This window comes from Nicotiana tabacum, chromosome 16, assembly GCF_000715075.1.
Source record: "Nicotiana tabacum cultivar K326 chromosome 16, ASM71507v2, whole genome shotgun sequence".
Classification (NCBI taxonomy): Eukaryota; Viridiplantae; Streptophyta; class Magnoliopsida; order Solanales; family Solanaceae; genus Nicotiana; species Nicotiana tabacum.
Window position 1 is genome coordinate 26,860,940 of NC_134095.1, and position 11,215 is coordinate 26,872,154.

Below are 11,215 nucleotides of genomic sequence, written 5' to 3' on the forward strand. Positions count from 1 at the left end.
TACATATCTTTTAAATTCTATGTTGGAAAGAGATTCAACATGACAAATAAATAAAGTTTGAATTGTAATACTGTCTTCTATTCATTTGAGTTCTTTAGTTAAAAATTTCAGCTTTGGTTTCATGTTGGTTAACCAGTAGTGAGTTCGACTCGATGGCTACAAGTTAATTGTCTTATTTTGAAATTCATATAAAACTTTGTAATAATGTTATCCATGTCAAAATTTCATTAGTTTAGTTATCTTTGAGTTGTGTAAATAGGAAGCATGGCAGAAAGTTGGCTTTTATTTACACTTTATGGTATTGTTAGCTAGGTATAGCATAATATGGAAATATCAAGGAAAAATACGCTATTAGTTTATTTTGTTAGTAAGTTAGTTGTTGTTTAAAGCTAGATGATGTTGGTTGCAATTTGCTATCTTTTGGCACAACCTTGGTTGTGTTTATAATCAATAGTTGAAAGACGCGTTAGTACAATCCGCTATGTTCACGATGTCAAATATGGTGAGTAATATTGTATGCAATATCATTTTATTAAGTCAACAGGTAGACTTGTTCTCTTTCTTAATAATAAAGGGCCTAGGAACTTATACAATGTGAAAGTTAATGTTTAGCAATAATTCATATAGATTGAGAATCAAATTGGTTTGATTATATATATATATATATCTATCCTAACTCAATCATAAGCATTAAGTAAAATAATCTCGCTATATCCCAACTCAATCATAAGCATAATTAATTAAAATAATTTCGTCTATTAGATTAAAAACAAGTATATGAGAATAAGTTGAGATGTACATGCACAAATTGCAACACTTTATATCAATGGTAATTAGAAATAGAATTTGCACTAAATAAATAATGAAAAATTGTTCAAAAAAAATACGTCTTCCCTTCATAAATCATTTTTGTTAGTTTCATATACAATTCATTCTTTGGCATATATATATGTTGTATTTGCTAAAAAAAATCAAATTTTTATTCTTTTCTTTGAATTTGAATAGTTGGGATGAATATAATTTATACTCGGAAATTATAATCGACGGACAACATTTAATAAATTGTGAATTCTTTTAAAAGAATTTAAAGGCATCCCTTAAATGTGAATTTCTCAGGAATTTCATATAAAATGTGCAGATATAATAAACAATTTTGTGGAAAATCCATAATATTATTACAAAAATTTTGCGCAATTAGGGATGCGTTCGCGTACCCTGACTATATTTTAAAGCAAATTCGGATTATGCGTACGCGCAATTTCGAGCGAATATTTAATAAAAAAAAAATTTCCTCCAAAAATGTTAAAATAATTTTATATAACCCGGGATGTGCAGTTCACTGTTTAAATATAAGGGTGGTGACGTTCTAAATTCTATTTTAAATCACGAACATATGAATTGGTAATAAAGGATATAATATGATCAATTATATTGTGTACACGTATGCGTGACATGATCCCCGTAATTATGAAAGGTATATAATACGAATATACGTACGCGTAATTCGTTTATATAATTGTAAACAATAAGTAAAAGTGGTAGTAAAATCATGCAATAAAAACGTATTTAGTAAAAATCAAGATAATTAAGCCAATAATAAAAACAGTTGAGCGACCGTGCTAGAACCACGGAATTCGGAAATGCCTAACACCTTCTTCCGGATTAACAAAATTCCTTACTCAGGATTTCTGGTTCGCAGAATAATAAACAGAGTTATATTCTCCTCGATTCAGGGATTAAAACTGGTGACTTGGGACGCCTTAAAATTCCCAGGTGGCGACTCTGAAATAATTAAATAAATCCCGTTTCGACTGTCCTTCAATTGGAGAAAACTCCCCACGCGCCCCGCGGGCGCGGTAAAAAGGAGGTGCGACAGGAACTATTGGAGAGCTTCGAGGTTGACCGTTATGAGTGTTCAGAGCGCACAATAGGACGCTTGGAGCGTAAGTCTCATAGAACTAAGCCCCAATGCATGAGCCTCAAGGCTTTTTAATAGCGTCCCGCCATGGGAGAGCCCTTACGAGTCTTAAAAAAAACCTTTTATAATATTGCTTTAAACCATTATTTCAATATCTCATTTCTAAGTTAAAATTCAGAAGTTTAGTATTTACAATGTTAATAGTTTGTGCTTAACTTTTAGTTCAAACACTAATTTTGGTGATTTATTATAAAAAATCTCAAAACTCTATTGTTGGACTTTAGAAAGTGTTGAAGAAGATAAAGTTGATCTTTTTAATTTAGTGTTATTCGATCAACTTGGTAATTGGAGATTATTTATGTTGGTATTTGGAAGTTGTGTTTCAAATTTGAGATCATTTGGAGCAGATTTGGGGCGGTTTGATCGAAATTGAAGTTGCAAATTTAAAGAGCACTTTGTTAAAATAACTCAAAAAAAGGTATGCCAATTTGATAGATTTCGACGAACAACTTAACAAATAGGTAAAGAAAATACAGCATCAACTCTACCAAACCCATAGAGAAATACCTGAAGAGCATAAATATGACAATCGGGTACACTTCAATGAACAACTTAACAGATAGGTAGAGTAATAGTAATATCGACCCTACTAATTCAGTAGAAAATCCTAAAGAGCAAAAGTATGATAATCCAATAGACTTTGTTAAATAATTTAATTCGATAGAGAAACTCCTGAAAAGTTATATACAGTTCCAGGGTCATTTTTTAAATACCGCCAATTTCAAGGATATTCCGCTAAGATCAATCCCAGAAAATCCCTATTGTGTCAATCACCCTTTTAGTTTAGCATACAATTGTTTGTTATCTACCATATTCAAAGTTGGATAACGATCACATGATAAAAATAATAAAATAACATATTTTTTCTTCTCCAAAACTCATCTCAATATTTCAAGAAAGCCAAGGTTCAATCCAACAAATAAAAGTTTATCGAAGTTTATTTAGTGTAAAATCATATATATATATAATATTGTACAATAATATTGTTTTAGTATATTATATATAATATTGTTTTAGTATATTTCATTTTAAATTTAATACATCAAATATCTACCCTAAAAACATAACAAAATAGCCACATTATAATTCCCATCTTATTATAACTTGTTTACAAATAAACGACTTAGTACAATAAAATAATTTCATGTATAGTAACTCAGAATTTTTAACTTATGGCAATAATGTTATAAACCTTTTTTATGACAAAAAATTCAATCAACTTTGCTTAAATATCACAAGAAGTTTCGGAACAATTTTTTTTTAAACTAATGTATCATTGGTTTGAGTTAACTACCATGTAGGGATGACGTTCGGGCAGTTCGAATTGGATATAAAAATTTCAGTCTGGATTTTTGATTTTCAAATTGAAGAAATGACAATCCAAATCCAATTCAAATAAGCTCGGATAGGATCAGATTTTTTAAATTCGGTTTCAAATTAATCAGTTTGGATATTTTGAATTTTCAATTTTGAGCCTATAAGTTGAGTTGTTTCTTCTTTTTACAAAATAAACATCCAAATGAAGTATTAATGTTAAATTGCCTAATAAGTTCATTATTTTTACTGCAATTATTCAAATAAAATATTCAAGTAATAAAATCATTATAAAAAAATACAACAAAGACATTTATAACACCGATAATAATGAGCAATAGTAAAATCATGTCCAAATAGAACGTATTTTGATAATAACTTAGTAATTAATATTAAATATATGATATAAAATTTAATGGGTAAGATATTGAACTTATTATTAATGACATATGGATAATTAGACTATTGTCTGATGGGAAGCACCGAATATAAAGAATAAAAATTTTGAATTTTCGGATATTCAAAAATCTTAATTAGCAAATCCAACATTCAAAATTTTTAAAAATTAAATCCAAAAATCCAGTCCATAATCTGAAAATCCAAATCAAAAGTTAAAATTTCGATTTGTATTTTGAATTTACCCAAATTATGCCCACCGTGTAAGTATGTCCACATAAAAGTTTGTTTTTGTAAAAAAATAAAAAAGGAAAAAGGAGAAAAAGAGGAGAAGCCTAAATGCCTAATCAATTGCTTAACCGTGTCTTCTAGGATATCCGGACCGAAGAAATAGCGTAAGCGCTTAGCCACAAGTGCTTTATGACGGCAAACGCTTCTTATAAATACAGATCCCCTTTTGGACCTAATCCCAATTCATCATACTTTGCTCTAATCCTCTAAGAAAACTAACCCTCTCATTCTCTCTATCTGTAGCTTCTCTCAAGGTAAATAATTTGTCTTTCTATTAATTCAATCGTCTGTTGAAGACGCTTAAATTTACGCGAATTAGTGTATTCTGTCAATATCTGAACAAAATTATCCCTTTTTTGACGTTGATCGGCAGATCTGCCCCGATTAATCAAATTTAGAACAATCTTTAATCGACGAGACATGCCTTTTTTGTTCAATAGTATGTATTTGAAACTATTTTGATGTTATAGCATTGGTTTTCCTTGTTTTGATGGATATTTGTTAGTTTTTTTTATAGGAATTGTTAATTGTGACCTAGCTAGGATTTCTTCAATCAAATTGAATTAGATCCTAAAAATTTTACAAGCTTAAAGATAGATTTTTGTTTGCAAAAAACTGCCTTACTAATCTCTGGGATTTTGGATTTATTTATCCTCGCATTGACAATATATAATAATTCTGTTCTATTTATGTAGATTTTGAACTATTCCTTATTTGATAGCTATGGTTTTATGCTTTTAGTGTTTTGTTGAATTGTTTGCACGATTGTTCGATGGAATGAACTTTGTTTAAAGAATCCAAAAATTGGATGATTTAACTTTTTTTTAAGTTTATGTTACTTATGGCTGTAAAAATTGAGGGTGATTGAATTTTCCTCCTTTGATTTATCTCTCGTCTTCCACTAGCTATTTTGGTAGCGTCATTTAGCTGTCTTTTGAATGCTGCTTTCCCTTTATTACGGTTCCTAATCAATTAGGATTCGTTTTGTTACACTCTCCTACCTGCAGTTGGGTAGGTTGATTCTGTTTCTCCTTCAATTTGTTTCATTAGATGACGTTTATTCCTAAACTAAGAATATCTAGGAGTCATCTCAATGTTATGAGAGTTTATATATGGCTGGTTTGCTTCTATGATCTTGATCACCAATAAGCTCCCAACTTTTGCCCTTGTAGAACTTTTTTGGGGACTTTGGGTGCCTGCTAGTTTTGTCATCCCCTTTTTAGCTTGATCTTGATTTGAAATTAAGTTGTGTTTTTCAATATATTTCAGATGCAGATCTTTGTTAAGACACTCACCGGAAAGACTATTAATCTTGAGGTTGAGAGTTTTGACACCATTGACAATGTCAAAGCTAAGATTCAAGACAAGGAAGGTATTCCTCCTGATCAGCAGAGGCTGATCTTTGCCGGAAAACAACTTGAAGATGGCCGAACTCTTGCTGACTACAACATCCAAAAGGAGTCTACCCTCCACCTTGTCCTCCGTCTCCGTGGTGGTATGCAAATCTTTGTTAAAACTCTGACCGGAAAGACTATTACGCTTGAGGTCGAGAGCTCAGACACCATTGACAATGTCAAGGCAAAGATCCAGGATAAGGAGGGTATTCCTCCTGATCAACAAAGGTTGATTTTTGCTGGCAAGCAACTTGAAGATAGTAGAACTCTTGCTGACTACAACATCCAGAAGGAGTCCACCCTTCACCTTGTCCTCCGCCTTCGTGATGGCATGCAGATCTTTGTCAAGACGCTTACCGGCAAGACAATCACCCTTGAAGTTGAAAGTTAAGATACCATCGACAATGTTAAATCAAAGATCCAAGACAAGGAAGGTATTCCTCCAGACCAGCAGAGACTGATCTTTGCTGGGAAGCAACTTGAGGACGGGAGGAATTGACAGATTACAACATTCAGAAAGAGTCAACCCTGCACCTTGTTCTTCATCTTAGAGGTGGCATGCAGATTTTTGTCAAGACTTTGACTGGGAAGACAATAACTTTGGAGGTTGAGAGTTCTGAACCATTGACAATGTCAAAGCAAAGATCCAAGACAAGGAGGGTATCCCGCCAGACCAGCAGCGTTTGATCTTTGCTGGTAAACAGTTGGAGGACGGCAGGACTCTTACGGACTATAGCATCCTTACAGTTGGAGGACGGCAGGACTCTTGTGGACTATAACATTCAGAAGGAGTCGACTCTCCAGTTGGTCTTGCGTTTGAGGGGAGGGATGCAGATCTTTGTGAAGGCATTGACTGGGAAGACAATCACCTTGGAGGTGGAGAGCTCGGATACCATTGACAATGTGAAGGCAAAGATACAGGATAAGGAAGGCATTCCACCAGATCAGCAGAGGCTTATCTTTGCTGGTAAGCAGCTTGAGGATGGCCGCACGCTTGCAGACTACAATATCCAGAAAGAGTCTACTCTTCATCTCGTGCTCAGGCTCCATGGTGGAGACTTCTGAATTTATGTGCGCTAATGCTACTTTTATGATGGTTGTGTCAATGTTTCTGCTTTGTTTTGTTCCAGAACTTTAGTTTTCCTCTCTTTTCTGTTAAAAAACATCTCAGATTCTGTTCTGTTGTTTTCGCTACGCTACTTGGCTTTATATGTCTTGCTCTCCTTACTTAGTTATACTAAGCCCTGGAGACCTTCACTAAAAATCCCACGACGAACCTAGATGCCCCAGGAAAAAAAAATGTGACCAAGCCGATATTTTTTATAATCCACTGGCAAGTCTTTTGGCGAAAAAACATTGTTGCAGTGGTGGTTTGGTAAAATTTTGCTGATTCCTATATATAATAGTGAAAATTTCTGCACTTAATGTACCGTAGTTAAAAAGAAATCTTGTTGAGATGTTGGGTCGAAAATTAGAAGGAAAGCAATAGACTATCACCAAAATATATTTTCAACAAAAAGAGAAGAATTTTAGTAGTTCAATGTGTGACACTTAAACTTTTATCTTATTGGTTTAGAGTTAAGCAAGATATCTGGCAGATGCAGGGGGGAGTTCTTGAGAAACTCAGTCAGGATTTCTCGCAAGAAAAGCAACTATGGAGAAAAATGGAATGATAAACATTTTGGCTCTAAACAAGCCACCATCGCCGGTCACCTCATCTTCTCCATTTCTCCAATCTTAATCTAAACGTAACCAATGTTGATTTGAAGAACTAGTGACGCTACAAATATTCATGCTTTTGACAAGTGATATCAGAGATGAGACGCTACAGGTCAAAGCATTCAAATTGCTTTTGACAAAGCACAGGGGAGATTCGTATTAGCCACTGTAAGTATCAAACAAGTTCTTGAATTTCATTGCGTATATGGTAATGGTAGAGGAGATTATGTGAACATATACTTTATATTATATCTAAGCTGTTGTTTATTATTCAAGTTTATGCCTCTGCATTTTACTCTCTAGTATAATTTGAACTGTAGCTAAATTCTATTCGTTATGCTTAACCATGGCTGTTGTTGTAATTGTTTCATGCGCCTTTTCCCGACAATAATTGAAATTGTCAGGGTAGGACACTATTAATTGAGTGCCAAGTTTTTCCCATTCTTTTAATAATGGTGGTGTTTATGTCAATTTGTACCTACCTTAACTAATCCCCCAACTCCAAGTACATGCTATTTTCCACTAGCATGATTACTGAGTAGTCCATCAAGACTTGCAGAGATGAGCAAAAGTACCTATCTCTTTCTTGCCTCTATTGGAGTTTGAACACTGGTCCTTTATGGTCTATTTCAGTTTTTCTGATTGCTAGGTCATACCCTTGGCTGCTAAATTTTTGCTGGTTTATATGGTGGCAAAATGAGAAACTTCCTTTCCATCGGAAATATTTGCTTTTTTGTCTGTACTGTTGTACTAGCTATGATGAATGATGGATAACTTACTAGTAGGTTCGTTCGGATTGCAGGTGAAAGATTACTTGTTATTTGTTAACTGGGGAGAGGTGCGAGGGTGGAAACAAATCTAGGTTTCATCTTCTGATCTGGCTCATCTCTTGGCATGATCATGTAAGATAGTCTCAGTTTATTGGTTCAATGCTTTCTGATAGCTGGACTTCACGAATTTATGGAGCAGTATGACTTTGAGAGGTGCGATCTCATATACCACGTTACATCTAAGTAACAGATATTTATGGTAATGTATTGCAAGCTGATATGCTTTTGGACTTGAGCGTTGGAGATCATGAACTTGCTCACGTGTAGGTGCCAAGGTGAATTTGAGGTGAGTGTGCTGAAAGTGAAAGCATGAAAAAGAGAAAGCTCTTAAAATTTAAATATGAATGAAGAAAGCTTTTTGTCTTACCTTAAGCCCTTCTGATGTCACAATAATATGAGATCACTCATTTAAAGATACTTACTAGGCAAGGAAATGAATGCCAAATATGTTCAGAAAATAACGCCTTCTATTTTCTCCAGAGAAATAAAGGCTTGTCGAAATAATTGGAAGGATGCAGACTGTAGACAAAAAGTATAGGCCAAATACATGAACAACCCCTTAAAGTTGTCACGATTTTTCATTTAGACCTATTGGACACTTAAAGTACTGTTATAATGTATCTATTGAACACTCGTGCAGATGTGGCACAAGAGGTGTACTTCACTTGGAATTGAGTGTTTAAATCCCTTAACAACTTTATTCTGTTCTTTTTCTTCTTTCTCCTCCATCTTCTCGGTGCTTTCATTGAGCTTTTCTTTCTTTGTGTTTAGCATTTTTCATGATTTTCTTACAGATTTATCCTACTCCCTATATTGATTAACACTCCGACTTCTTTTTAAGTACAATGGAAAACAAAATCTTTTTCATTTCAGGTGAAAAATCTTTCGAACTTATAGACTACGGTGAAGGGTGGTTTGTGTTGATTGAAAGAGGCAGGAGATTTTCAAGCAGGATTAAAATCGATGAAGAAAACCTTAGATGGGTTTGTGATGTTCTTAATCGAGCATCAAAGAGAACAGGGAACAACTACAGACGATGGGGGAGGAAGTCACAAGTATACATCTACAGAGCCTTTCAGAACTTTAATATGTATGGCCGTTACATGCGTATTGAAACATTGCAGGGGATTAGGAAATCAGCAGTAATAGTTCCTGAACCAAACTACAATAGGGGATGGGGAGACATAGCTGGGAATTTTTTTACATTTTCTAGGGAAGCATACAACAAGTAGACTCAAGCATTCTAACACTCCTCAGACGAAGTCTTATATTGATACTGCCAAAATTGCCCAATGGCTGGAGTTAGCGAAATTCCCAGCAACAGTGGTTGATAAGGTGATCAAGGTCAACCCAGAAACAGAAGATAACAATTACCAGTTTTTATCGAGATGCTTGGTTGGAACTTTCAATGATTCTTTTAATCACAGCCCAAATCAGGAGGTGATTCAAAAATGGCTCTTGAATAGATGGAAGATTTGTGCTGGCATGAAAGTTACCCCTCTCTCCCACAACCAATTTCTGTTTGAGTTACCATCGAGGCAAGAAGCCGGAGAGTTGAGGCTGGTGAATGGTTCTGGAATGGACGACGTCTAACTTTACAGTGGTGGTCACCTTCATGAAAGTTACCCCTCTCTCCCACAACCAATTTCTGTTTGAGTTACCATCGAGGCAAGAAGTCGTGAGAGTTGAGGCTGGTGAATGGTTCTGGAATGGACGACGTCTAACTTTACAGTAGTGGTCACCTTTAACAGGAACCAAGTTGGCCAGGCAGAATTCTGATTGTAAATGCCCAGAGAAGAATGGAGCACTGGAGGTACAGTTCTAAAAGATGTTACCGCCACCCCAAAGCCAATCCCAATCTTTAAACTTGTCGGAGAAGAAGACGCAAGGTGCTCGTCAGTCAAAAAAGCGGTGGGTACATCGGGTTTGGTGGTCATCAGTCAAAAAAATTCACACAGGAGGAACAACAATATTGACAAGCTCAAAGTGGATAATGAAATAACAGATGATAAGGATGTGATCAAAGAAGAGATTTTGAACTATTACCAGAACCTTAGATTGAGAGTGAAACCTGGAGGCCCAGTGCTAATTTTGATGATGTTGCCAGATTATCAAGTGAAGACAGGGAGATGTTAGAAAAAGCTTTTGAGGAAGAAGAAGTACATGCCGTTGTCCAATCATGCGCTCTAGATAAAGCACCTGGTCCAGATGGATTTACTATGGCCTTCTTTCAAAAGACATGGGACTTTATCAAGCTAGAGGTGATGGGGGCGCTCAACCATTTTCACTAGCATTACATGGTGAGATCATGTAATGCATCTTTCATCACTCTGATCCCCAAAAGGAAAGGAGCAATTGAACTCAGAGACTATAGGCCAATTAGTCTCATTTGAAGTGTTTACAAGATTACAACGAAGATACTAGCAGAAAGGCTGAAGAAGGTAATTGGGAAAGCTAGTCTCCAACCATCAGAATGCCTTCATTAAACACAGACAAATAATTGATGCAGATCTCATTGCCAATGAGGTACTAGACTGGAGGATTAAAAGCGGTGAACCTGGGGTTATGTGCAAGCTAGTTATCAAGAAGGCCTTTGATCAACTTAATTGGTCTTACCTTATCTCTATTTTAAGGAAGATTGGATTTGGGAAAAAGTGGATCAGATTTAGTATTTCAACGGTGAAATATTCAATTATTGTTAACAGAGGACCTGTGGGTTTTTTCTCTCCACAGAAAGGGATAAGGCAGGGAGATCCACTCTCACCTTTCCTTTTCATCCTAGCCATGTAGGGACTGAGCAAAATGTTGGAGAAGGCCAGACAAATGCAATGGATCTAGGGTTTCAGTATTGGTTCAAATGCTGAGAACATTGTCAAAGTATCACATCTAGTGTATGTTGATGATACTTTGATCTTCTGTGAGGCAGAAAGATCTCAGATGCTATACTTGAATCTGACTCTTCTGCTATTTGAGGCTTTATTAGGGCTACATGTCAACAAGTTGAAAGGCATCATCTATCCGGTAAACAATGTGCCAAACTTAGATGAGTTGTCTAGTATCATGGGCTGTACTATCGAAGCACTTCCTACGACCTACCTAGGTCTCCCATTGGGGGCTTAATTCAAGAGTTGCAAGGTATGGAATGGAGTCATTGAGAAATTTGAGAAGAGATTAGCACCATGGCAGATGCAATATCTATCAATGGGTGATAGGTTAACTCTCATAAATAGTGTGCTCGATAGTATCCCTATATACCACATGTCTTTGTTTCCCATTCCCAAAAAGATGCTAAA

General features: G+C 35.3%; 1 pseudogene; it reads left to right on the top strand.

Annotated features, from left to right (window-relative positions):
* Window positions 1-4,172: 4,172 nt before the first annotated feature.
* On the top strand, window positions 4,173-6,553 carry LOC107807294 (polyubiquitin 4-like; annotated as a pseudogene).
* Window positions 6,554-11,215: the final 4,662 nt, after the last annotated feature.